Genomic DNA, 27716 nt, shown 5'->3' with positions numbered 1-27716 from the left:
GGAGGCATGCCTTATGAGGATAGGTTGAGGGAGCTAGGTCTCCTCCCTAGAGAGACGAAGGTTGAGAGGTGACCTGATAGAGGTTTATAAAATGTTGAGAGGAATAGATAGGGTGGATTCTCAGAGGCTATTTCCCAGGGCTGAAATGGTCGCTACGAGAGGACATAGGTTTAAGGTGCTGGGAAGCAAGTACAGAGGAGATGTTAGGGGTAAGTTTTTCACTCAGAGGGTGGTGAGTGAGTGGAATCGGCTGCCATCAGTGGTGGTAGAGGCGAACTCACTGGGGTCTTTTAAAAGACTTCTGATTGAGTACATGGGATTTAATGGGACTGGGAGTTACAGATAGTTCTATGGCCTGGTAGGTATGGGTATGATCGGCGCAACTTGTGGGCTGAAGGGCCTGTTTGTGCTGTAGTGTTCTATGTTCACACCCACTGCTCCCCCTAGAAGAGGGACATTTTGAAATGGTGTCACTGGTGGCCCTGCCCCCTCCACCCCTGCCTCTTAATAGTGCCAACCTGGCATTGGCCCCTGTTATCCTGGCAGTGACACTCTGCCAATGTGGTTTCATAGCAAGGGTGTCACTGTGAAAGTATCAGTGCCAGGGTATCAGTGCCAGGGGAATGGTTCCAGCTTCTTTGATGTCTGAAACCTATCTCCAGTGCAGGCATGATGTACTACCATGAGAGGTTGTAGGAGACCCATGATGAAAACAAAGTCAGCCAAAGGCTTCAGATCAAAGAACAAGCCTATTTAAAAATAGAACTGAAGCCAGAACCAGTTGCTCCTGACATAAGTAGGAGCTTGAGATCAAAAAGAAAGCTTGTCTTTAAAAAAAAAACTGTGCTTAGAAAAGTGGAAGCACTTCAAGTTTAACCACTGTGAAGGGAAACAAAACAAACACCGCTACTGGCTGCTGTGAAATAGCCTGGGCCTATCAATCAGGAGTCTAATTAAAGGTACTGGAGTGTGAAATTGAATATAAAAAGACATTTCAATGCATTTCGGCTTCTCAGCATGGCTGGAGACTTTAAAAGAAACTGCAGTGTTAAAAAAAAATGGGGTTAGACTGAACAGATGTCTTAAAAAGAGAAAGTGCTTGAGGCTTACTGGAGCATGAATGTATTGCATCAACAATGAACTGTTTGACCTGATCAGGAGCTGCCAAGCAAAGGATTTCAAAGTGGTCAGGCAGCACCTGCGGCTCATTCAGACTACAAAGGGAAATCCCTCTGATGAAACTAACATCTTCTGTGAATCAGAACACTTCAAAGGGGCCTGGCCACACCTGGGGCTTCTGGGACTTCAATCAATGGACAATCTCTTCTGTGGAATAAAGTCCTGCTGTGATTTTGAAGGCTTTCAGGTGTGTTCTGGAATAAGAATTTGCTGATGTATATAAAACCCATGATTGTTGGAAAAACCCATCTGGTTGCCTGGATTGGGTGGCATGCCTTATGCGGACAGGTTGAGGGAGTTCGGTCTTTTCTCCTTGGACAGATGAAGAATGAGAGATGACCTGATAGAGGTGTATAATGTGTTGAGAGGTATTGACCAGGTGGATTCTCAGAGGCTTTTTCCCAGGGCTGAAATGGCTGCCACAAGAGGACACAGGTTTAAGGTGTTGGGGAGTAGATACAGAGAAGATATCAGGGGTAAGTTTTTCAGTCAGAGGGTGGTGGGCGAGTGGAATCGGCTGCCATCGAGGCAGATTCGATTGGGTCTTTTAAGAGACTTCTGGACGAGTACATGGGACTTAATAGGATTGAGGGTCATAGGTAAGCCTGGTAGGTAGACATATGATTGGCACAACTTGTGGGCCGAAGGGCCTGTTTGTGCTGTAGTTTTTCTATGTTTCTATGTTCACTGATGACCTCTAGGGAAGAAAATCTGCTGTCCTTACCTGGCCTGGCCTACATGTAACACCAGGGTCACAGCAATATGGTTAACTCTCAATTGCCCTCAGGCAACTAGGAATGGGCAATAAATACTGGCCAACCAGTGATGCCCATGTCCGACGAATGAATAAAATAAAATGAATGGATATTAATGTGGCTAGGCTAGTTTTTACAGAACACAAACAAGAGTAAAGGTTCTTTAACAGAAAGGTGCCTGGAGTCACTAAGCTAAGAGTGATCTCCATGTGTCCCAAGGCAAGGAAGGAAATTGAGCCATGAAACCCTCAGTCCAGTGGAGAGTGCTGAGGTCAATCCCTTCAACCCAGCCCAAAAGCCCAGGTCCCTTGGGGGAAATCATCCCTTTGCAACATGGCAGTGGCAAAGGGGCAAATGGGCACAGGACGTACCTCCTTGCCATCCCTTGAAGTTCAAGGTGTCTGGTCCACACTTGTCAGGACCTGCACTTATTGGCGCCCGCTGGAATTCTCTCTGGTGGAAATAGGAATATGCTAGGATCCTGGAGCATCCAGCCTCAAACACAATAACTAGATTTAGGTGAGTATTAATGATCAAGACTTTGAGGGGCTCGGAGACTCTCAGTGCTTTTGATACCCAGCAAGAATCTCGTTTTCGCCCTGACCCCCGATTCAACAGGCCATCGCGAACCCACATGTAGCCCTAAAGTGTGTCCGCACACACGAGAAGTCAAATGAAAAGTCACACGCGCACACGCGCACACGCGCACACACGCGCACACGCGCACACGCGCACACACGCACACACACGCACACACACGCACACACACGCACACACACTCAACACGTGCATATATATTTCGGAAAAGCTATCTCTCAACAGGTATTTGATTTGAAATAATGAAACATATTCTGGACACATGACAGTGTGCAGTGAAATTTAAACTAGTTTGGCAGGGGGTGGGAACCAAAGCAAAGGTGAATTAACTTTTTGTAAATTCATTCATGGGACATGGCCATCACTGGCTGGCCAGCATTTATTGTCCATCCTGAGCTGTCAGTGTTCAGAAGGCAGTTGAGAGTCAATCACGTTACTGTGGCTCTGGAGTCACATGTAGGCCAGACTGGATAAGGACAGCAGATTTCCCCCCCTAAAGGGCATTAGTGAACCAGATGGTTTTTTTTTCCCAACAACTGATGATGGTTTCATGGTCATCAGTAGATTCTTAATTCCAGATTTTTTTTATTGAATTCAAATTCCACCATCTGCCATGGCGAGATTTGAACCCAGATCCCCAGAACATTAACTGAGTTTCTGGTTTAATAGTCTAGCGATAATACCATGATAGGCTGGGCGAATGGGCCAGGAAATGGCAAATGGAATTTAATGTTGGCAAGTGCGAGGTGGTCCACTTTGGTAGGAAGAATGGTAGGAAGGACTATTACTTACGGGGCGAAAAACTGCAGCAGGCGACGGTGCAGAGGGACCTCGGGGTCCTTGTGCATGAGTCGCAAAAACCCAGCTTGCAGGTGCAGCAGGTGGTCAGGAAGGCGAATGGGATGCTGGCCTTCATAGCGAGGGGGATTGAATATAAAAGTAGGGAGGTCTTGCTGCAGCTGTATAGGGCATTGGTGAGGCCGCAGCTGGAGTACTGTGTGCAGTTTTGGGTGCCGTACTTACGCAAGGATATTTTGGCCTTGGAGGGAGTGCAGAGGAGGTTTACTAGGCTGATACCGGAGTTGAGGGGGTTGAGCTATGAGGAGAGGCTGAATAAACTCGGCTTGTACTCGTTAGAGTTTAGAAGAATGAGGGGAGATCTCATTGAGACGTATAAGATGATGAATGGGATGGATAGGATAGAGGTGGAGAGGCTCTTCCCGCTCAGAAAGGACAGTAGGACTAGGGGGCACAGCCTCAAGATAAAGGGGGGGCAGTTTAGAATGGAGTTGAGGAGGAACTTCTTCACTCAAAGGGTGGTGAATCTCTGGAATTCTCTGCCCATTGAGGTGGTGGAGGCTGCCTCGCTAAATATTTTTAAGACGCGGGTTGATGGGTTTTTGATAAGAGAGGGGATTAAGGGTTATGGGGAGAGGGCGGGAATGTGGAACTGAGCCACGACAGATCAGCGATGATCTTATTGAATGGCGGGGCAGGCTCGAAGGGCTAGATGGCCTACTCCTGCTCCTATTTCTTATGTTCTTACACTATCACGTCCCCAATTGAAGGGGACTCATTTAGTGCTAGGGGCATGGATGGGGCAGAGTTTGTAAGGAGCATCCAGGAGAGCTTCTTGAAACAGTATGTAGATAGTCCACCTAGGGAAGGAGCCATACTGGACTTGATTTTGGGGAATGAGCCCAGCCAGGTGGTTAATGTTTCAGTAGGGGAGCAGTTCGGGAACAGTGACCACAATTCAGTAAGCTTTAAGGTACTGATGGATAAAGATAAATGTAGTCCTCAAGTTAAGATGCTAAACTGTGGGAAGGCTAATTATAATAATATTAAGCAAGAATTGAAGAGTGTAGATTGGGGGCAGATGTTTGGGGGCAAATCAACATCTGGCATGTGGGAGGCTTTCAAGTGTAAGTTGATAGGGGTTCAGGACGGGCACATTCCTGTAAGGATGAAGGGTAATATGGCAAGTTTTGGGAACTTTGGATAACGAGAGATAGTATGAGCCTAGTCAAAGAGAAAAGAGGAAGTATTTGTCAAGGCTCGGAGGCTGGGAACACTGAAAGCAAGTATGGAATACAAGGAAAGTAGAAAGAAACTTAAGCAAGGAGTAAGGAGGGCTAAAAGAGGTCACGAAAAATCATTGGCCAGCAGGGTTAAGGAAAATCCCAAGGCTTTTTATACATTTATAAAGAGCAAGAGGGTAGCCATGTAGAGGGTTGGCCCACTCAAGGACAGGGGAGGGAATGTATGCATGGACCCAGAGGAAATGAACAAGGTATTAAATGAGTCCTTTGCATCAGTATTCACCAAAGAGAAGGACTTGTGGATGATGAATCTGGAAAATAGTGTATGAATAGTTTGAGTGATGTTGAGATCAAAAAGCCGGGGGGTGAGGGGGGCGGGAAGCAGACATTGGGGTTCTTGAGAAACAGTAAGGAAGACAAGTCCCCAAGTCCTAATGGGATGTACCTCAGAATACTGAGCGAGGCAAGGGAGAAAATTACTGGGGCCTTGAGAGAAATTTTTGTATCCTCACTGGCTATAGTGGAGGACCCAGAGGATTGGAGAATAGCCATTGTTGTTCCTTTATTTAAGAAGGGTAGCAAGAATAATCCAAGTAATTACAGGCCAGTGAGCCTTATATCAGTGGTAGGGAAATTATTGGAGAGGGTTCTTCGAGACAGGATGTATTCACATTTGGAGCTCAGTGGACGTACTAGTGAGAGGCAACATGGTTTTGTGAAGGGGAGGTCATGTCTCACTAACTTAATTGAGTTTTTCGAGGAAGTGACGAAGATGATTGATGAGGGTAGGGCAGTGGATGTTGTCTACATGGACTTCAGTAAGGCCTTTGACAAGGCGCCTCATGGTAGACTGGTGCAGAAGGTGAAGTCGCATGGGATCAGAGGTGAGCTGGCAAGGTGGATACAAAACTGCCTCCATCAAAGAAGACAGAGGATAGCAGTGGAAGAATGCATTTCTGAATGGAGGACTGTGACAAGTGGCATTCCTCAGGGATCAGTGCTAGGACCTTTGCTGTTTGTAATATATATAAATGATTTAGAGGAAAATGTAATTGGTTTGATTAGTAAGTTTGTGGATGACACAAAGGTTGTGGATTTGTGGATAGCAATGAGGACTTTCAGAGGATACAGCAGGATATTAATCAGTTGGAAACTTGGGTAGAGGATGGCAGATGGAGTTTAGTCCAGACAATTGTGAGGTAATGCATTTTGGAAGGTATAATACAGATGGGATATATACAGTAAATGGCAGAATCCTTAAGTGTATTGATAGACAAAGGAATCTGGGTGTACAGGTACACAGGTCACTGAAAGTGACAACGCAGGTAGAGAAGGTAGACAAGAAGGCATGCGGCATGCTTGCCTTCATTGGCCAGGGTATTGAGTTTAAAAATTGGCAAGTCATGTATGTAGCAGGTTAATAGAATCTTAGTTAGGCCGTGCTTGAAATAGTGTTCAATTCTGATCACTACACTACCAGAAGGATGTGGAGGCTTTGGAGAGGGTGCAAAAAAGATTTACCAGCATGTTGCCTGGTATGGAGGGCATTAGCTATGAAGGGAGATTGGAGAAACTTTGTTTGTTCTCACTGGAACAACAGAGGTTGAAGGGCGACCTGATAAAAGTCGGCAAAATTATGAGAGGCATAGAATCGATAGTCAGAAGCTTTTTCCCAGGGTGGAAGAGTCATTTACAGGGGCCATAGGTTTAAGGTGTGAGGGACAAGGTTGAAAGGCGATGCACGAAGCAAGTTTGTTATTACACAGAGGATGATGGCTCATGGAACTCGCTACCAGGGAGATAGTGGAAGCGGATATGATAGTGACTTTTAACAAATACATCTTGACAAATACGTGAATAGGATGGGATTGGAGGGAAGGGTAGTGGGTTTTAGCTCAGTCGGGCAGCATTATTAGTGCAGGCTTGGAGGGCCGAAGGGCCTGTTCCTGTGCTGTTATTTTCCTTGATCTTTGTTCTTCACTGAAATACAGAGACTCTGTAATACCATGTACATATTAATTTACCAATGATCCTTTATACTATCGTACATATTGGAACTTACAGACTAAGTAGAGATGTAAATACAGGCAGTACATTAAATAAAAATTCTGCACATGCCAGAATCTGAAACAGAAACTTCTGAAAGGAAACACACTGAACTTGCACATTTCCGAAAGTACAACATGAAACACATTATGCCACATCTTGGGAATAACATATGTTGCATTCTCAGGCATAATCTAGGGCAACGCAAATGCACTTCATAGCACATGTTCAGATATAATGCCAGTATACATACACACCAGAATATCCCATTCTGTAGCTCATCCTTGAAGTTCTGCCCTCTTGCTTTTTGGTGAGTTCCATGCTTGATTGCCAGAGACCACAAAATTCTGATCAGAAGCGTGGTCCATCAGGAAGAAAGTGGAAAGTTTCCATGGTGTGGAGAATGTTGCACCAGGTGATCTGGATTGCTTTAGCTTATTGATTGCTGCCTCATGGAAAACCATGGTTTCCTATAGGGAACTTTCTTAATTGTCTTTTGGAGTGAAATATTCCCAAGGATTTTCCTTGCAGCTTTCATTTCTGCAGGCTTTTCCTGTCTCAAGACTTGACATTGCTGCTGTTTGAGAGGTAACGTCTTTAAATCTTAATGTCTAATAGATGAGCGCAGTGTTGATAGGATTCATAGCCTTCTCTCAATTTCTCAAGTAGCTAAATCAAGTGTAACCTGTATGACTAATGCAACCTATTGTGTGTTTATATATACATCTGATTTACCTCAGAGAAATGCAGAGGTGACACTGGTTCCAAAACTACAGCAGGTTTATATTTGGTGTTTTAAGATTCCTCAACAGTCACAGAATTTCTACACACATATTCACTGCTCTGGCCTCTCAGGTCTTTCTCTTGAAGCTTCTATTTCCTTCAGCTCTTCAAAGCTACACCAAGACTCAATCAATCAAGCACAGTGCACATAGATTAGCCAACAATGTAACATAATCAAAGGCAGATCAATTAAACCATTGCACGCGACACACAATCTCCTTGGGAAATGTCTGACTTACTCCAGAAGGTGAATAAGGAAGTACCATGCAGGAAACCATGGTTTTCCATGAAGCAGTAATCAATAACCTTAAGCAATCCAGAGTTGTCCTTCAGTGTCTCCAATCCAACAGTTTTTGGTTGCATGGGGAACCTTTGTGTTAACCATAGTATTTACAGCTACATTGTCAACATTGTGTCAAATGTTGAATGCTCCCAAACTCATGGTTTATGGAATCTTTTGTGAATGTTGGAACCTGCTGTTAGTAGCGAAGGGCCTGAATCTGTTTTGCAGCATGAGTGGGTCTTTGAGAGACCACAGAATGTTCCAAATGCTGATTGTGGTTAAACAAAATAGGAAGTTAATTCAACATTGTCTGCTGAAGATGTCAAGGATTCTATGCAGCTGACTGTATAAGAGATAATGATTCAAATGAAGGATTAAGCTGATGCTGAATTATATTGGCTATCATAGAATCCTACAGTGCAGAAGGAGGCTGTTTGGCCCATTGGCACTGACCTCAATCCCATCCAAGACCCTATCCCTGTAACCGCATTCATTTATCCTAGCTAGTTCCCCAGGCACTAAGGGGCAATTTAGCATGGCCAATCAACCTAACCTCCACATCTTTGGACTATGGGAAGAAACTGGAGCACTTGGAGGAAATCCACGCAGACACAGGGAGAATATGCAAACTCCACACAAACAGTAACTCAAGCCGGGAATTGAACCCGGGTCTCTGGTGCTGTGAATCAGCAACGCTAACTACTGTGCCACTGTGCCACCCACAAGGTTGAAGGTAAACACCAAACTGTAAGGTTATTGGTACTTTAACTGGCATGTTCTCTCCTATTGGTAAAGAAGTGCTATAAATGATTGTTTTGCAGAACATTGTTGGAACATCATAGTGAGATTCACTGTGCTTACTCTCCTTGTGCACAAGCAATAAAAGTGTAGTTTTTTGAGTACTCACCAGGCATCATCTGATTAATTCTCAACACTTTCTCCTGACATTTCATTCATTTTACCTTTACTTAATGATTCGTCCTCACAAATCCATATGCTACAATAAAAATTTGCATTTACATCACGCCTTTAATGCCATGACATTTAGTAAAAAACATTCCTTCTAGTTTCTTTTTCTAGAGCGCAAAGGTGATATGTTGAAGTATGTGATCCCTGTTATGATTCTTGAGCATCACTGCTTGAGTCAGCATTGGGGCGGGGGAGGGGGGAGCAGGGGGGAGCAGGGAGGGCGGGAGGGGTGGGTGGGTGATTGCCTAGTTATATTAACACTAGAGTATTAATCCAGAAACTGAGCTAATGTTCTGGGCACCTGAGTTCGAATCCCAGCATGCCAGATGGTGGAATTTAAATTCAATTTTTAAAAAATCTGGAATTAAGAATCTACTGATGACTGTCAAAGCATTGTTGATTGTCAGAAGACCCCATCTGGTTCACTAATGTCCTCTTGGTAAGAAAATCCACCCTCCTTAACTGGACTAGTTGACATGTGACTCCAGAGCCACAGCACTGTTGGTGACTCTCAACTGCCCTCCAAGGGCAACAAAGGATGGGCAATAAATGCTGGCCTGCCAGCGATGACTAAGTCCCATGAATGAATAAAAAGAAACCGTAAGAGTGACTACTCCGCAAAAAAGTAGCGAACTGGCTGTGAAGTGCTTTGAACTATTCGAAGGCTGTAAGAGATTATGTAGTAGGGCAAAACCCAGGCAATGTGGGCTGCAGCAGGAGAGGAGTGAATAGAAAGGTTTAAATTGCCAGCACTGTAATATCCAGACTCACTGCAGGCAGACAGGACAAAATGCAAATAACTTTATCTCAGAAGGGGCTAAACGATCACACTCCAGTTGGTATCACCACAAGGTTACAACAAGCATATGAGAATTGATATCATTTATCAAGGCTTCAAAAGATTAGAGGAACATTTGTGCCTCTGAAAACTTAATCAAATATCCAGGAGATAGGGCAATTAACACCCCATCAAAATCAGTTTGACAATCACAATGCTTTGATATTGTAAGCAGGTAGACAGGAGATGTCCAGAAAATGATTAAAAACTAAAGCACACAAGACAATGGAACCATATAATGTAATCAAACACAGAACAGTAACCAATTCAAAGTAACAAATTATGACCTGATATAAATGTAACATCTTATAATGTAAAGTAAGGATATAAGAATTTGTAAGAGCCAATGCTTAGTAGAGTATCTCAGAAGCAAGCTAGTTACAACCATGAGTTCTGCTCTCCCTCATGCATGTCGAATAAAGCAGTTTATGTTGACATTCTACATGGTCTTTGAAGACTCAGCTCGTTCATTCCCTCCTGCAGATTTCACTAAAACATTATCGGAGATTGCACAGTGCCAGACCTGTGTATGCCATAGATTTTCTTTCCTTTTCGGATACCTGAGCTGTGCACTGGATTGTTCTGTGGAGACATGTGCCTCATTAAATTCACTTTCAGCCACGCTTTCTGCATTTTGGACAGATATCCCTGATCATCTTGAATCTATCCAAACAGTCTTGAAATTCCATTAAGTAAATGTGGCACAGCAGATTAAATAGGATTAATGCTTTGTGGCTATTCATAGGAGGTACCTAGAATCCCCTGATCGGGTCCTGACAGTTATGTGTGACTTGCATGTTAACTGAATACAACACCTACAACTTGTAAAGTAAAATTAGAAAGGAAGTTCGACCGTCACGTTGCTTTCATCATTCTGACCCTGCACTTTTGGAATTCAACCAGTTTAATAATCGTGAAGGCTTCTCTGCAAAACACTCCAAACTACCCTCCTTCTTAACAACTTGAACTCTGAAAGATGCTGGGAATAGAACTTAAATAAATCTCAAAATAACATTTAAAAAGATGGGAGATGGGATCTTCTGCTCAAGATTTGAAGCATATTTTACAAAGTATCTTACAAGTATATTTAAAAATATAATCTGCTTCATCAATGAATTTTCCTCCATCATAAGGTGGCACAGTGGCACAGTGGTTAACTCTGCCGACTCACAGCTCCAGGGATCCAGGTTCGATTCCGGCCTCAGGTCACTGCATAGTGGAGTTTGCACATTCTCCCTGTGTCTGCGTGGGTTTCCTCCGGGTGCTCTGGTTTCCTCCCATAGTCCAAAGATGTGTGGGTTAGGTTGATTGGCCATGCTAAGTTGACCCTAAGTCAGGGGGATCAGCAGGGTAAATGTATGGGGTTACGGAAATAGGGCTTGGGTGGGATTGTGGTCAGTACAGGCTTAATGGGCTGAATGGCCTCCTTCTGTACTGTAGGGATTCTATGATTCAATAAGGTCAGAAGTGGAAATGTTTGCTGATGATTGCACAATGTTCAGCTCCCCTCATCACTCCTCGGATACTGAAGAAGTCTGTGACCTTGTGCGGCAAGACTTGGACAATATTCAGGCTTGGGTTAATAAATGATGAATAACGTTCATGCCACAAACATGCCATTTCCAATAAAAGGGAATCTAACCATTTCCCTTTGATATTCAATGGCATTATCATCACTAAATACCCCACCAATAACATTCTGGGGATTTACTATTGACCAGAAATTTAATTGGATCAGCTACATAAACGGTAAAGGTAAGTAAAGTCACCATCATCCCATATGACTATAGACTGTCTTCTCTGAGAACTGGCTGGTGGTGATTTAACCTGAGGATAACCACACCTTAGGTGAGGGGCAAGATTGAGAAGTCAGGGCCTTATTGAATAAACTCAACTGCAATGGAAATTGAGCCCATGTTGTTGGCATCACTCTGCATCACAAACTAGCCATTCAGCCAACTGAGCTAACTGCCCCCCAAATAAATATGGTGGCTACAAGAGCAGGTCAGAAGCTGGACTTCTGTGACAAGTGACGCACCTTCTGACATCCAAAGGTGTCTCTTTCCACCACTAGTGCACGGTGGCAGCAAGAGTGTAACATATCTTTTTTTATTCATTGGATGTGGGTGTTGATGGCTGGATCAGCATTTATTGCAATCCCTAAATGTCCTTGAACTGAGTGGCTTGCTCGGTCACACGTGGCCATATCAAGTAAGAATGGTGAATTTAGTGAACCAGATGGGTTTTTACAACAATCAACAATGCTTCCATGGTCATCATTAGGCTTTTAATTCTACATTTTTATTGAATTCAAATTTCACCATCTGCCATGAGGGGATTTGAACCCGAGTCCCCATCACCCTGGGTGTCTAGATTACTAGACCATTGACAATACCAATACACCACTGTATATTCAAGGTGCACTGCAGCAACTCACAAAGGTTCCTTCAACACCACTTTTCAAACCTGTGACCTTTACCATCTAAAAGGGTAAGGGCAATAGACGCATGAGAATACCACTGCTTACAAATTTTCCTCCAAGCCGCTCACCATCCTGACTTGGAAAAATATTGCTGTACCACCTACAAGATGTACTACAAGAACTCACAACACTCTGAGATAGCACTTTCCAAACCCACAACCACTACCAACCCGAAAGATAAGGACAGCAGACACACGGGAGCACCATGTTGCTGTGCCTGCCACACAAGAGGACAAAGGATTGCAAATAGACTTCTTGTTAGTACAATAATATTTACTTACACACAATTATTAATCGCCCACCCAATCAACAATGAGTTATCTTGCAGAATACTAAAGTTCAAGTCCAATACTAGACTTAACTTTTGTGTCACTAGCAAGACATAAAATCAAAGAGGGATAAAAGGTGCTGCACCACAGAAGATGCTCTCTCTTTCTCTCTCCCTCTCCCTCTCCCTCTCTCTTTCTCTCTCTCTCTCTCTATTATCCAACAAATAAACAACAACAATGGTGACCATCACCAGCAATGACCAGCACAAGGAGTGCCACCACACCGGAGAAGGAAGGGAGACCAGAACCAGAGTATCAGACCAGACCAAAGGTTCAGACTATAAGAGGGCTACAGAGACCAACACGCAGATAAGGGCCAATGTCTGCCTTGGTATTTGCCAGTCACACAAAACTAAAGTCAAAGTCTCCAGAACCACAGCAATGGGGTTAAGTCTCAACTGCCCTCTGAATAAGAACAACTAGGGATAGGCAATAAATGCTGGCCAATCAGCGATGCCCACATCCCATAAGTGAATAAAAAAAAAGATTGAATGAAGGAATAGACTGGATGGGCCAAATGGCCTAATTCTGCTCCTATTTCTTATGGCACCTCCACCAAGCCACCTGCTCTGTTACATCCAATGTTTCATAGAACTCCTACATTACAGAAGGAGGCCATTTGGCCCATTCAGGCTGCACCAATCCCCCCCAGGCCCTATTCCCGTAACCCCACACATTCACACTGCTAATCCGCCTGACGCTAGGAAAAATTTAGCATGGCTAATCAACCTAACCCTCACATTTTTGAACTGTGGGAAGAAACTGAAGCACCCAGAGGAAATCCATACAAACATGGAGAGAAAGTGCAAACTCCACACAGACAGAAACCCGAGGATGGAACTGAACCCTGAAAACCGGCACTGTGAGTCAGCAGTGCCAACCACTGTGCCAACATGCCACTCATTTAGCTGTCCGTTTAGCTCACTGGATAATGGAGATGAAAATTTCTTCTTAAATTTTCATGAAGCCCCAGCTCGGAATATCAATGTCACGACTTGGCAATTCACTTCCAGCCATTGATTTTTTAATTTGCTTGTTATCATACATTATTGTAGTTTGCTGTGATTTAGTGCTTGTGGGATCATGTGCCATTTGGAAAAAGGAGGTGTGCTTGCTTCTGGTGCATAAGCATGCATTTTTATTGATCTACTTTTGTTGGCTCTCCTTCATTTTCACATTCAATAGATCAAATCATTCATTCTGAGACTATTTATGTCATTGCAAGTGTAGACTTTTCTGTGTTAAACCCATTTTTCTGTGATTTTACAGAATTTCTGAAGTCCTGGCTTATTACTAATTTTGCCACCCATGCCTTAACTCACACCAGCTCCATCCACCCTCTTGCTCGCGGACGTATATTGCCTCCTAGTAAGAAGTCTCACAGCACCAGGTAGGGTTTTGCAAGCCCAGGCCAAATCTACGGTTCTCGATTGTAGTGTGTCTTGAAGGCCGCCTTGGAGAATGTCTACCCGAAGATCAGAGGCTGAATGCCCGTGAAGTGTTCCTCGACAGGAAGGGAACACTCCAGCCTGGCTGTTGTCGAGCGGTGTCCATTCATCCGTTGTCATAGCGTCTGCATGACCTAACCTCGGGACACTCTTTCCTGCAGTGTATCAGATTGACAGTGTTGGCCGAGTTGCATGGGTAAGCATTCTCCAAGGCAGCCTTCAAGTTACACGACAGTGCAGAGTTAGCACGCAGAAAGTTCCACATGCATGAGGACGGCCTCAACTGGAATTTGAGTTCATGTCACACTATCTGTAATCCCCACCATTAGGTCTGGGCTTGCAAAATCCTACTAACTGTCCTGGCTTGAGACAATTCACACCTTTTCACCTGTGCTTAACCCTCTTTTCACTCACATTGTCTGTACCTGGAAAGACTTGATGACCTGTAAAGACTCACACTCCAACCATTATCTTGCAATTGAGTCTCTGTCTGATAATACATGAGTTCTGAAATTCCTTCCATTCTTCTCCCCGCCTTTTGACCTCACATTTCTTCTTCAAAACACCCTCTAAAATACATTTTTTTGAGCAAACATTTTTTCAATTATTCATATTCATTCACACGGTATTGCTGGCTGACCAGCATTTACTGCCCATCCCTAGTTGCTCGAGTGCAGTTGAGAGTCAACCACATTGTTATGCCTCTGGAGTCACATGTAGGCCAGACCAGGTAAGGACATCAGATTTCCTTCCCTAAAGGACAATAGTGAGCCAGATGGTTTTTTCTGACAATCAACAATGATTTCATGATCATCAGTAGATCCTTATTTCCAGATACTTTTTATTGAATTCAAATTCCACCATCTGCTGTGGCAGGATTTGATAGGGCGGCACGGTGGCACAGTGGTTAGCGCTGCTGCCTCACAGCGCAAGGGGCATGGCTTCGATTCTGGCTTTGGGTCACTGTCTGTGTGAAGTTTGCACGTTCTCTGGTGTCTACGTGGGTTTCGTCTGGGTGCTCCGGTTACCTCCCACAGTCCAAAGATGTGCGGGTTAGGCCATGCTAAATTGTCCCTTAGTGTCAGGGGAATTAGCAGGATGAATATGTGGAATTATGGGGACAGGACCTGGGTGGGATTGTGGTTGGTGCAGACTCAATGGACCAATGGGTACTGTAGGGATTTTATGATAATGGGAACTAATGTCTCCTTACATGTCTAAGTGTCAAATTGTATTTTATAAAGCTACTATAGAGCACATTGGGGCATGTTAAAGGTGCTGTACAAATATATGCTCTTGTTATAATACTGAATGGGGGTTTTCAATCCATCAGGTTCAATTTTAACAAAAGAAGAAAATTATTGGGATCATTGCAACTGATTTATCAATCATATTGAATGAGCTTGATTCATGCAGAACAGCAACTACATTGACAGCACAATGTGGAGACCCACGATTTATAATTTTCATGCCAAAGCAAGCTGACCTGATAACTCTTGAATAACTAAGACATGAGCAAGCTATGATTAATGACATTAGTGGTATATAATCATACCACTCAGCTCTCCAGAGTACGTGTTGTTGATATTCTACATGAGACATTAATTAGGTAAAATTATTCAGGTAAAGAAGTAATGAAGTGTTTAACGGGGCACATTCGTCTGGTACAGCTGAAGGCCTGGACATCAGTCTCTTATCCTAGAATATTTTGCCTCTCACATCTGAGATCATTCTGAACCCACACCACCTCTCCCCCAACATCTCAAGATATCTCTCTCCAGCCTTGATGTCTTCTCATATTTTGGAATTGGTGAAGACTTTTTCTCCATTGTTTTAAGGTAGTGAATAATTTTGTGCTTCCACGCTATCAGGGCGATGCACAGCGGTTAGCATTGCTGCCTCACAGCGCCATGGGTTCGATTCCCAGGTTAGGTCACTGTCTGTGTGGAGTCTGCACCTTCCCCTATGTCTGTGGGTTTCCTCTGGGTGCCCCGGTTTCCTCCCACAGTCCAAGAATACTTGCTGGCTCGGCGCATCCCCAAATAGGTACCAGAGTGTGGCAAAAGTGTTGGGCCCACTGTTATTTGTCATTTATATTAATGATTTGGAAGAGAATATAGGAGGCATCATTAGTAAGTTTGCAGATGACACCAAGATTGGTAGCATGGTGGACAGTGAGGAAGGTTATTTCCAATAGCAGTGGGATCTTGATCAATTGGGCTGGTGGGCTGACGAATGGCAGATGGAGTTTAATTTAGACAAATGAGAGGTAATGAATTTTGGTAGATTGAACCAGGCCTGGACTTACTCAGTTAATGGTAGGGCACTGGGGAGAGTTATAGATCAAAGAGATCTAGGGGTACATGTTCTTAGATCCTTGAAAATGGAATCACAGGGGGACAGAGTGGTGAAGAAGGCTTTTGACATGTTTGGTTTCATCAGTCAGAACATTGAATACAGGAGATGAGAAGTCTTGTTGAAGTTGTACAAGACATTGGTAAGGCTTGAAATACTGTTTGCAATTCTGGTCACCCTATTATGGAAAGGATATTATCAAGCTAGAAAGAGAACAGAAAAGATTTACTAGGATGCTACTGGGACTTGATGGATTGAGTTGTAAAGAAAGGCTGAATAGACTGGCACTTTTCCCTCTGGAGCGTAGGAGGCTGAGGGATGACATTATAGAGGTTTATGAAATAATGAGGGCATAGACAAGGTAGATAGTCAATATCTTTTATAAAGATAAACTTTTCTAAAACTAGAGGCCATTGGTTTAAGGTGAGAAGGGAGAGTACAAAAGTGTTCAGATGGGCAACTTTTTCACACAGAGGGTGGTGAGTGTCTGGAATAAGCTGCCAGAGGTAGTGGTAGAGGCAGGTACAATTTTATCTTTTAAAAAGCATTTAGATATTTACATGGGTATGATGGGTGTAAAGGGATATGGGCCAAATGCGGGCAATTGGGATTAGCTTAAGGGTTTTAAAAAAATAAGGGTGGCATGGACAAGTTGGGCCGAAGGGTCCATGCTGTAAACCTCTATAACTCTATGACTCTAACTAGGGGATTTTCACAGTAACTTCATTGCAATGTTAATGTAAGTCTACTTGTCTTTAGTAGTGACAGAAAACTTCATTCAAAGCTGAGCTTGTGGGCTCAATTTACAGTGCAAATCATTTATCGCATCTCTGCTGGTTGAGATTGTGAGGCTGGGAGGTTCTGTTAAAGTAAGCTTGCTGCATCCTGCAAATGGAACATATTGCAGCAATAGTGTATCAGCGGTGAGTAAATTAATGGTGTTGTAACATAATCACACATCTTGGTTTATTTGTAACACTACATTCTGCACTTTCTTGTTTCCCTCTCTATAAATGGTATGCTTTGTCTGTATAACGTGCAAGAAAAAATACTTTTCACTGTGGGTTAATACATGTGACCATAATAAATCAAATCAAATCAAATTTTGTTCTTTGAATGTGGGTAATGTTTACAAAGTTCCAACCACTTCTTGTTCTGAGGAGGTGATTGTGGGCCTTCTTGATCTGGAGCCATGTTGTTAGTTTATGAAACTCAGGGTTTTGATCCAGTCACAGTGAAGGTGCAGTGGCAGTACCTGCCAAGTCAGGCTGGTGCGTGACTTGTAGGAGAATCCAGCAGTGACAATAGTCCCATGACATTTCCATGCTTTACCTTAGGTCTGTCATATGAGGAGAGATGAAGTCGGTTTGGATTATGTTCACTGGAGTTTAGAAGAGTGAGAGGGGATCTCATAGAAACTTATGAAATTCTAACAGGGTAGATTCAGAAAGAATGTTCCCAGTGATGGGGGAGTCCAGAACTAGAGGTCATAGTTTAAGGACAGGGGGGCAAACCTTTTTAGTACTGAGGTGAGGAGAATTTCTTCACCCAACGGATAGTAAATGTGTAAAATTCACTTCCTCAGAATGTAGTTGAGGCTAAAACATTGTCTGATTTTGAGAAAAAAAATAGATATAGCTCTTGGGGCTAAAGGGATCTGAGAGGGAAGGGGATATTGAATTCGATGATCAGCCGTGTTCAAGAGAAATGATGGAGCAGGTTTGAAGGGCCGAATGGCCTATTCCTGTTTCCAGTTTCTATGAATCAGAATCCCTACGGTACAGAAGGAGGCCACTTAGCCCAATAAGTCTTCAACGACTCACTGATAGAGTGTCTTACCCACTCCCACACTTATTCCCAGAACCCAATGCACTTATAAGAACATAAGAACATAAGAAATAGGAGCAGGAGTAGGCCATCCAGCCCTTCGAGCCTGCCCCGCCATTCAATAAGATCATGGCTGATCTGTCGCTGCTCAGTTCCACTTTCCCGCCCTCTCCCCATAACCCTTAATCCCCTCTCCTATCAAAAACCCATCAACCCGCGTCTTAAAAATATTTAGCGAGGCAGCCTCCACCACTTCAACGGGCAGAGAATTCCAGAGATTCACCACCCTTTGAGTGAAGAAGTTCCTCCTCAACTCCGTTCTAAACCGCCCCCCTTTTATCTTGAGGCTATGCCCCCTAGTCCTATTGTCTTTTTTGAGCGGGAAGAGTCTTTCCACCTCTATCCTATCCATCCCATTCATCATCTTATACGTCTCAATGAGATCTCCTCTCATTCTTCTAAACTCTAACGAGTACAAGCCCAGTTTATTCAGCCTCTCCTCATAGCTCAACCCCCTCAACTCCGGTATCAGCCTAGTAAACCTCCTCTGCACTCCCTCCAAGGCCAAAATATCTTTGCGCAGGTGCGGCGTCCAAAAATGCACACAGTACTCCAGTTGCGGCCTCACCAATGCCCTATACAGCTGCAGCAAGACCTCCCTACTTTTATATTCAATCCCCCTCGCGATGAAGGCCAGCATCCCATTCGCCTTCCTGACCACCTGCTGCACCTCCAAGCTGGGTTTTTGTGACTCATGCACAAGGACCCCGAGGTCCCTCTGCACCGTCGCCTGCTGCAGTTTTTCGCCCCGTAAGTAATAGTCCTTCCTACCATTCTTCCTACCAAAGTGGACCACCTGGCTCACTATTGTCCTTTAGGGAAGGAAATCTGATGTCCTCACCTGGTCTGGCCTACATGTGACTCCAGAGGCATAACAATGTGGTTGACTCTCAACTGCACTCGAGCAACTAGGGATGGGCAGTAAATGCTGGTCAGCCAGCGATACCGTGTCCCATGAATGAATATGAATAATTGAAAAAATGTTTGCTCAAAAAAATGTATTTTAGAGGGTGTTTTGAAGAAGAAATGTGAGGTCAAAAGGCGGGGAGAAGAATGGAAGGAATTTCAGAACTCATGTATTATCAGACAGAGACTCAATTGCAAGATAATGGTTGGAGTGTGAGTCTTTACAGGTCATCAAGTCTTTCCAGGTACAGACAATGTGAGTGAAAAGAGGGTTAAGCACAGGTGAAAAGGTGTGAATTGTCTCAAGCCAGGACAGTTAGTAGGATTTTGCAAGCCCAGACCTAATGGTGGGGATTACAGATAGTGTGACATGAACTCATCCACCGGCTCTCCTCTATCCACCGCCCTAGACACATCCTCATAGAACTCCAGTAAATTTGTCAGACACGACTTCCCTTTAATGAAACCGTGCTGCGTCTGCTCTATCAAGCAATTCCCTTCAAGATGCCTCGCAATTTCCTCCTTAATGACAGATTCTAACATTTTACCTACCACAGACGTTAAACTAACCGGCCTATAATTCCCCGCCTTTTGTCTGGCACCCTTCTTAAACAACGGCGTAACATTAGCCGTTTTCCAATCATCCGGCACTTCCCCGGAATCCAGCGACGTCTGGAAAATAACCACCAAGGCATCCATTATCACCTCCGCCATTTCTTTCAGAACCCTCGGATGCATTCCATCCGGTCCTGGGGACTTGTCCACAATCAGCCCCTCCAGTCTGTCGAGCACCGCCTTTCTAGTAACAGTAATGTCATTAAGACCCTCCAGTCCTACCACCTTTCCATCGCTAACACCCGGCAAATTATTCACGTCCTCCTCCGTGAAGACAGAAACAAAAAAGCTATTCAATACCTTAGCCATATCCCCATCCCCTACCACTAGGTCCCCTTTCTCATCCTCTAAAGGACCAACATTCACCCTAGCCAGCCTCTTCCTTTTTATATATTTATAAAAACTCTTGCTATCCTTTTTTATATTAAGCGCTAGCCCAGCTTCATAGTTTCTCCTACCCTTCCTTATCAACTTCTTTGTCAATCTTTGTTGACATTTAAACCTCTCCCAATCCTCTTCTCTCCCACTACTCTTAGCTACTCTAAATTCCTCCGCTTTTAGTTTAACACTTTCCTTCACCTCCTTCGTTATCCACGGCTTATTACCTCTCCTCCTACTATCCTTTTTGACCATTGGAATAAATTTCCGTTGAGCACCAAGAAAGATCTCCTTAAAGATCCTCCACTGCTCCTCAACAGACCCTCCCTCCAATGCGCTATCCCAATCCACATTCGCCAATTCTTCTCTCATCCTACCGTATTCCCCTCTATTCAAACAAAGGACGCGTGTCCGGGAACCCACTTTCTCCTCCTCCATCTGCACCAGAAACTCCACCATACAATGATCACTCTCCCCAAGAGGATCCTTCACCACAAGGTCCCTAATTCTACCCGCTTCATTACATAGCACCAGATCCAAGATAGCTCGCTCCCTCGTCGGCTCCAACACACACTGTTCGAGGAAACTATCCCGGCAGCATTCCAAGAACTCCTCCTCGAGCCCCCCGCGTCCAACATGGGTCGACCAATCAATATGCAGATTGAAATCTCCCATAACTACGGCCGTCCCATTCCTGCACGCCGCACTTATTTGCGCGTTAACAGCCCGCCCCATCTCCAGATCATTATTCGGGGGCCTATAGACGACACCCACCAGCGTCTTCCTCCCTTTGCTGTTCCTAATCTCCACCCACAACGATTCTACCCTCTGCTCCTTGGCTCCAATATCATCCCTTGCTACCACCGTGATGCTATCCTTAATCAGCAGAGCTACGCCCCCCCCTTTTCCCTCCTGCCTATCCTTCCTAAACGACACAGCTTTGGACACCACCAAACAACTTAGCATGGCCTATCCACCTAACCTGCACAGTTTTGGACTGAGGGAAGAAGCCAGAGCACCCAGAAGAAACCCATGTAGACACAGGAAGAACGTGGAAATTCCAAACAGACAGTGGCCCAAGACTGGAATTGAACCTGGGTCCCTGGAGCTGTGAGGCAGCAGTGCTAACCACTGTGCCACCGTGCCGACCTTTTTCAGGTCTCAGATTACAGGGCTCAGAGGTGCAGTAGCAGTGTGGTTGGTCAGCTGCTGCAGACTTCTAGATTGTATAAGAGTAGTGGAGTATGGATCTAAAGTTTCTTTCTTAGTGTCACATGTAGGTTTACATCAATACTGCAATGAAGTTACAGTGAAAATCCCCGAGTTGCCACACTCCGGCACCCGTTTGGGGACACTGAGGGCCAATGCACCTAACCAACACACCTTTCAGACTGTGGAGGAAACCAGATCACCCAGAGAAAACCCAAGCAGACACGGGGAGAATGTGCAGATTCTGCACAGACAGGGCACGATTTTACCATTGCGTCGCGCCCATTTTTGAGTGCGAAAACATGGTAAAGTCAGACATGAGGCCATTAACGTGATCTGTGCCCACGTCCGCGCAGGTGGCACCTTACCAAGGCCCGGGAATGGCTGCGATCTGATTTGGACCTGAAACGGGCGCAGTGGCGATTTAAATGGATTTGCATCCATTTAAATTGAATTAATGAACTGCCCACCCAACTTTATCCAGCATTTCCCTCTTTACCACCATATTCACCAATCCAGAATCAGGCTGAAATGGACATGCTAAATAAAAATCTGTTTTGGCCTCTCCAGCTGCTGAAGAAGTAAGTTCAATGCTTCTAACGGCTCCCTAATTCAGATCGGTAGTCAGTGGGGGAGGGAGGCAGGCCAGATCATTCCCTGGTGAGGGAGAGTGAGGGAAGAGGGAGGCCCAATCCTTGTCTGGTTAAGTGGGGGGGAGGGAGACTGGTCTGATGTACTTCTGGGGGGAGGGGAGGATCATTCTCTTGGGGAGTGGGGGGCAGGATTGTGAGGATTGTGAGGCCAGATTTGGATGAGAATATAGGGGGCATGGTTAGTGAGTTTGCAATGACACCAAGATTAGTGGCATCGTGGACAGTGAAGAAAGTTAACTCCAATCGCAATGGGATCTTGATCAATTGGGCCAGTGGGCTGACAAATGGCAGATGGAGTTTAATTTAGACAAATGTGAGGTGATGCATTTTGGTAGATTGAACCAGGGCAGGACTTACTCAGTTAATGGCTGGGCACTGGGGACAGTTATAAAACAAAGAGATCTAGGGATACATGTTCATAGCTTCTTCAAAATGGAATCACAGGTGGACAGAGTGGCGAAGAAAGCATTCGGCATGCTTGGCTTCATCAGTCAGAACATTGAATACTGGAGTTGGAACATCTTGTTGAAGTTGTACAAGACATTGGTAAGGCAACACTTGGAATGCTGTGTATAGTTTTGGTTACCCTATTATAGAAAAGATATTATTAAACTAGAAAGAGTGCAAAAAAGATTTACTAGGATGCTACTGGGACTTGATGGATTGAGTTATAAGGAGAGGCTGGATAGACTGGGACTTTTTTCTCTGGAGCGTAGGAAGCTGAGTGGTGACTTTATAGAGGTCTATAACACAATGAGGAGCAGAGACAAGCCAATATCTTTTCCCAAAGGTAGGGGAGTCTAAAACTAGAGGGCATAGATTTAAGGTGAAAGGGGAAAGATACAAGAGTGTCCAGAGGGGCAACTTCTTCACACAGAGGTTGGTGAGTGTCTGGAACAAGCTGTCAGAGGTAGTAGTAGAGGTGGGTACAATTTTATCTTTTAAAAAGCATTTAGATAGTTACATGAGTATGATGGGTATAGATGGATATAAGCCAAATGTGGGCAATTGGGATTAGCTTAGGGGTTTTACAAAAAAAAGGACGGCATGGACAAGTTGGGCCAAAGGGCCTGTTTCCATGCTGTAAACCTCTACGACCATGACTCTATCATTCTCTGGGTTTGGGAGATGGGGAGGAGGGACGCAGGTAAGATGTATCTCTGGTATGGGGAGGGGGGGCGCGGTGGTGCAGAGTGCGGGAGGTCCGATCCTCACTGGTAGTGGGGGGAAGGGCCAAATGGATCTCTGGTGGGGGGACTGGGGAGGTGGGGCAGGGGGTATCTGCTGCCACTCTGCGGGCAATTTGTAGGGATGGAAGTGGGCAGAGAGTTGCGATCAGTCTGGGCAGCGGGCAGGGGGTGGGTGGAAAAGGGGGGATGGACGGAGGTCTGAAGCCCCAGGGCATGAGGCCTTCAGTGTAGGCCAGGGATCATTAGCCTCAGGCCTCATAAGACTGGTGAGAGGGCGTCATCACCTCTATCCTCCCCAGGGTCACTATTCGAAAACCAGGGAACATGTTTTAAAAGTCTATGGGTTGCTGACTGGTGTGATTGAAACAGAATAAAATTATCTCAACGGCACCAGAATGTGCATCATTTTAGAGAAACCCATTTAATGGTGTTTCAGTCTTCCTCCGACACTGAAGAATTGCTGCAGTTCATGAGGCATTGAGTTATTATTAGCTAAACACTGGATACTTTTCTATCATGCCAAAAGGATTCATTTCTTGTTTTTTCAAACTAATTCAACCATCGCAGGAATCAGTGAAGATGACTGCGTGGGCGGTGGAATTGGTTCAAAATAAATGGAGTATTTGGCCATTTCTTTGCTAAACAAATTGCCCAAACTGATATTAACATCATTTTCTGCCAGCCTAGCGAGTGAGATTGTGAAATATATCTGCACATATTGTTGTGAGTGTGCCATTAGCAAGGTTGGAAGCAGCATCACTCTGTGACACAAAGATCCATTTTACCAACTTTACTATTACCTCTTTTGTGTTTTGAAGCCCGTATGCTTAATCATTGGGAGGAAGAAACTGAGAGAATTTTTTTCTTATTCTTCCAACATGAAGCAGGAGTAGGCCATTCGGCCCATCGAGCTTGCTCCATCGTTCATTTCGATCATGGCTGATCCCTCCTTCCCCCCCACATATCCCTTTAGCCCCATGAGTTATATCTAGTTTCTTCTTGAAATCACACAACATTTTTACCTCAACTGCTTTCTGTGGTAGCGCAGTTCCTTCTCCCTGTCGCCATTTTAGAATCATGGAATCCCTACAGTGCATAAAGAGGGCTTTTTGCTCCTGCACCAACAAGAATCCCACCTTGGCCCTACCCCCACAACCCCATATGTTTATTAATCTCCCTGACACTAAAGGACAATTTATCATGGCCAATCAAACTAACCCACACATATTTGGACTGTGGGACGAAACTGGAACACCCGGAGGAAATCTTATCTTAGTGATACCAGTACAAAGCAAAATACACTTTCATTTCATTCTGGAATGACTACTTAATCTTGAGGGAATCACCTGGAAGAGTTTCACAAAGTCTTAGGCAAGTTTTGGAGCATATCCAGCCTTGAGACCATTGGATCGAGAGCTAATATTGCTCCTGGTGTGTGTGTGATTGTGTGTGTGTGTGTGTGTGTGTGCGTATATGAGGAAGTGAGGAGGATGGGAGAGCAATGTGTTGCACGATAGGCTGGTACATTTTTATTCCTCTCTGCAATTTTGGGGGTGGCACGGTGGCACAGTGGTTAGCATTGCTGCCTCACAGCGCTAGGGACCTCGGTTCAATTCCTGGCTTGAGCAACTGTCTGCTGGAATCTGCACATTCTCACTGTGTCTGCGTGGGTTTCCTCCAAATGCTCCAGATTAGGTGGATTGACCATGCTAAATTGCCACTTAGTGTCAGTAGGCTAGACAGGGTAAAGTATGAGGTTATAGAGTTAGGGGCCTAGATGGGATTGTGGTCAGCACAGACTCGATCGGCCAAATGACTCCCTTCTGCACTGTAAGATTCTATTCCAAGATTTTCTTAACTCCTTCCCAGTGTTACACTGATCCCTGCCCAAAAGGAATTTCAATTTTGCATTTTGCTTGTACAGCCCTGTTGAACCTGCATAGTTCACACTTAACACTTCTATTATTGGTGCCATGCCAGTAAGCGTATACCATGTTAATACTAGCGCAACTGCGAAAAGCAATGGGAATGTAACTTTAAGCCTGGCACTTCTGTAATTACAATGTTTTTCTCAGCCATTGTCAAGCACAGTCCATTCACAGCTAGTGTGCCTTGCCGACGTTTCCCCGATACCACTTGGAACACAATGGCCTAGTTATTTTTTTCTGCGGTTTGGGCTATTCTGCCAGTTAAACTGGTGCTTCAAGATTGTATTCAATCTCTGAATGGTTAAAAATATATTACTGCCGAAAATATCACAGAGTCATAGATCACATTGTACTCTTTATAGAATCATAGAATTCTACAGTGCAGAAAGAGGCCATTTCGAGTATGTACCAACAACAATCCCATAGATCATAGAAGATCATAGAAACCCTACAGTGTAGAAAGAGGCCATTCGGCCCATCGAGTCTGCACTGAACACAATCCCACCCAGGCCCTACCCCCCATATTCCTACATATTTTACCTGTAATCCCTCTAATCTACGCATCTCAGGACACTAAGGGCCCTATTTCCACAACCTATGCATTTACCCTAGATGGTCTCCCCGACACAAAGGGACAATTTAGCATGGCCAATCCATCTGACCGGCACATCTTTGTATTGTGGGAGGAAACCGGATCACCCAGAGGAAACCCACGCAGACATGGGGAGAATGTACAAACTCCACACAGGCAGTGACCCAAGCCAGAAATCAAATCCGGGACCCTGGTGCTGTGAGGCAGCTGCCCTGCGATTTGGAACTTTTGCCACCCCACTCCCTGCACCTGGGGTTTTCAGTTTTATATTTTCACACAATATCTGCAGAGCTCAGATTTCGGAGATTGGTTCCATGATTTTCCTGTCACTTCTCTATCTTCCAACAGTACTCAACATCGCTAACGCATTTTCTAATCGAACTCTAATTTGCTTCTTAATCACTAGTGGTTCAATTAGTTATGAGTAAACTGATGTCCATATATCTCACAGAACACTTCAAGCCCATCAACCCGTGAGGAAAGGTAATATGTCCCTGTATCGCTTGAGGCTGTCCATGAGGAATTACAACCTTCTGTCTCGCTCAAATCAAAATAATTATCAGAACTTTTCGGTAAATGAAGAATTCAAGGCTAGCTTGCTGCCCCTGTGAGTTCACAAATAGATGTCAGTAATTGTTTTATTCCTCAATTATTTATAATTTACGATGTTGAGAGTTGGAGCAGCTTGAATTCATGAGGAAAAGAACTCTCGACAATCAACTCTTGACACGTGAAAGGCACACGACGAGTGAGGCCAATTGTATATTAATGCTCATTCGAGAAGTTTTACCTCCGTTTGCAGAATATCTCTGCTATTCATTATGATCACGGCTGAATATTCAACAGGGCAGCACCGTGGCACAGTGGTTAGCCTCACAGCACCAGGGAGCTGGGTTTGATTCCCGACTTGGGTCACTGTCTGTGTGGAGTCTGCACGTTCTTCCTGTCTCTGCCTAGTTTCCTCCGGGTGCCCTGGTTTCTTCCCACAGTCTGAAAGACGTGCTGGTTAGGTGCATTGGCCATGCTAAATTCTCCCTCAGTGTACCCAAACAGGTGCTGGAGTGTGACAACTCAAGGATTTTCACAGTAACTTCATTGCAGTGTTAACGTAAGTCTACTTGCGACATTATAAAAGTAAAAATCTGTGCAGCATGCCTGCTTTGCTTCTTGACTTGCTACTGTAGACTCAAACTTAGGGGGCAGGACTTTCCAGTCCCGCCTGCGACTATTCCTAAGGTGAGTGGCAATGGAAAAGATAACCTGGGAAATGGGTGAAGGAGTGGCCCCTGCTCTATTATTCAATCTGATCATCACTGAATTTTGAAACCAACACCACCCTACTTTCCATATCCCCATACCCTGCAGCACAGTGGCATAGTGGTTAGCACTGCTGCCTTATAGCACCAGGGACCTGTGTTTGATTCCAGCCTTGACTGTCAGTGTGCAGTTGACATATTCTCCCAGTGCCTGCGTGGGTATCCTTCAGATTCTCCGGTTCCCTCCCATGGTCCAAAGATGTGCGGTTTGGTGGATCGGCCATGCTAAATTGTCCTTTAGTGTCCAAAGATGTGTAGGTTAGAAGATTAATGGGATAAATACTTGGGGTTATGGGGTTGGGCCTGAGTAAGATGCTCTGTCAGAATCAGTGCAGACTCAGTGGACTGAATCGTCTCCTTCTGCACTGTAGGGAGCCTAAGATTCTCTTAGTCGCCAAAAATCTGTCAGTCTCAGTCTCAAGTAGATACAAAGAATCAGCATCCAAAAAACTCTGAGATAGAGAATTGCTGATATTCTCAACTCACTCGGTGAAGGAGCTTCTCCTTATCTTGGTCCCACATGCTTGATCCCTTATCCCTGACTGGGTGTACCGAGGCTAGGTTGATCTCAGCGGCTCACGGAGGCAGTTCATCACAACCTTCTCATGAATAGTTAAGGATGGGCAATAGATGTTGGCCTTGCCATATTCCATGAAAGAAAAAACTATCATAGAATCCTACAGTGCAGAAAAAGGCCATTCGGCCGATCGACCAAATCCCACCCAGGCCCTATTCCCATAATCCCATGCATTTACACTAGCTAGTCCTCTTGACACTGAGGGGCAATTTAGCTTGGCCAATCCACCTTTGGCCTGTGGGAGGAAACCAGAGCACCTGGGGGAAACCCACACAGACACAGGGAGAACATCCACACAGACAGTGACTCAACCTGGGTCCCTGGCGCTGTGAGGCAGCAATGCTAACCACTGTGCCACT

The sequence above is a fragment of the Carcharhinus amblyrhynchos genome, chromosome 1 (genome assembly GCF_965287045.1).
Source record: "Carcharhinus amblyrhynchos chromosome 1, sCarAmb.v2.hapA, whole genome shotgun sequence".
NCBI lineage: Eukaryota > Metazoa > Chordata > Chondrichthyes > Carcharhiniformes > Carcharhinidae > Carcharhinus > Carcharhinus amblyrhynchos.
This window is presented reverse-complemented; position numbering follows the sequence as displayed.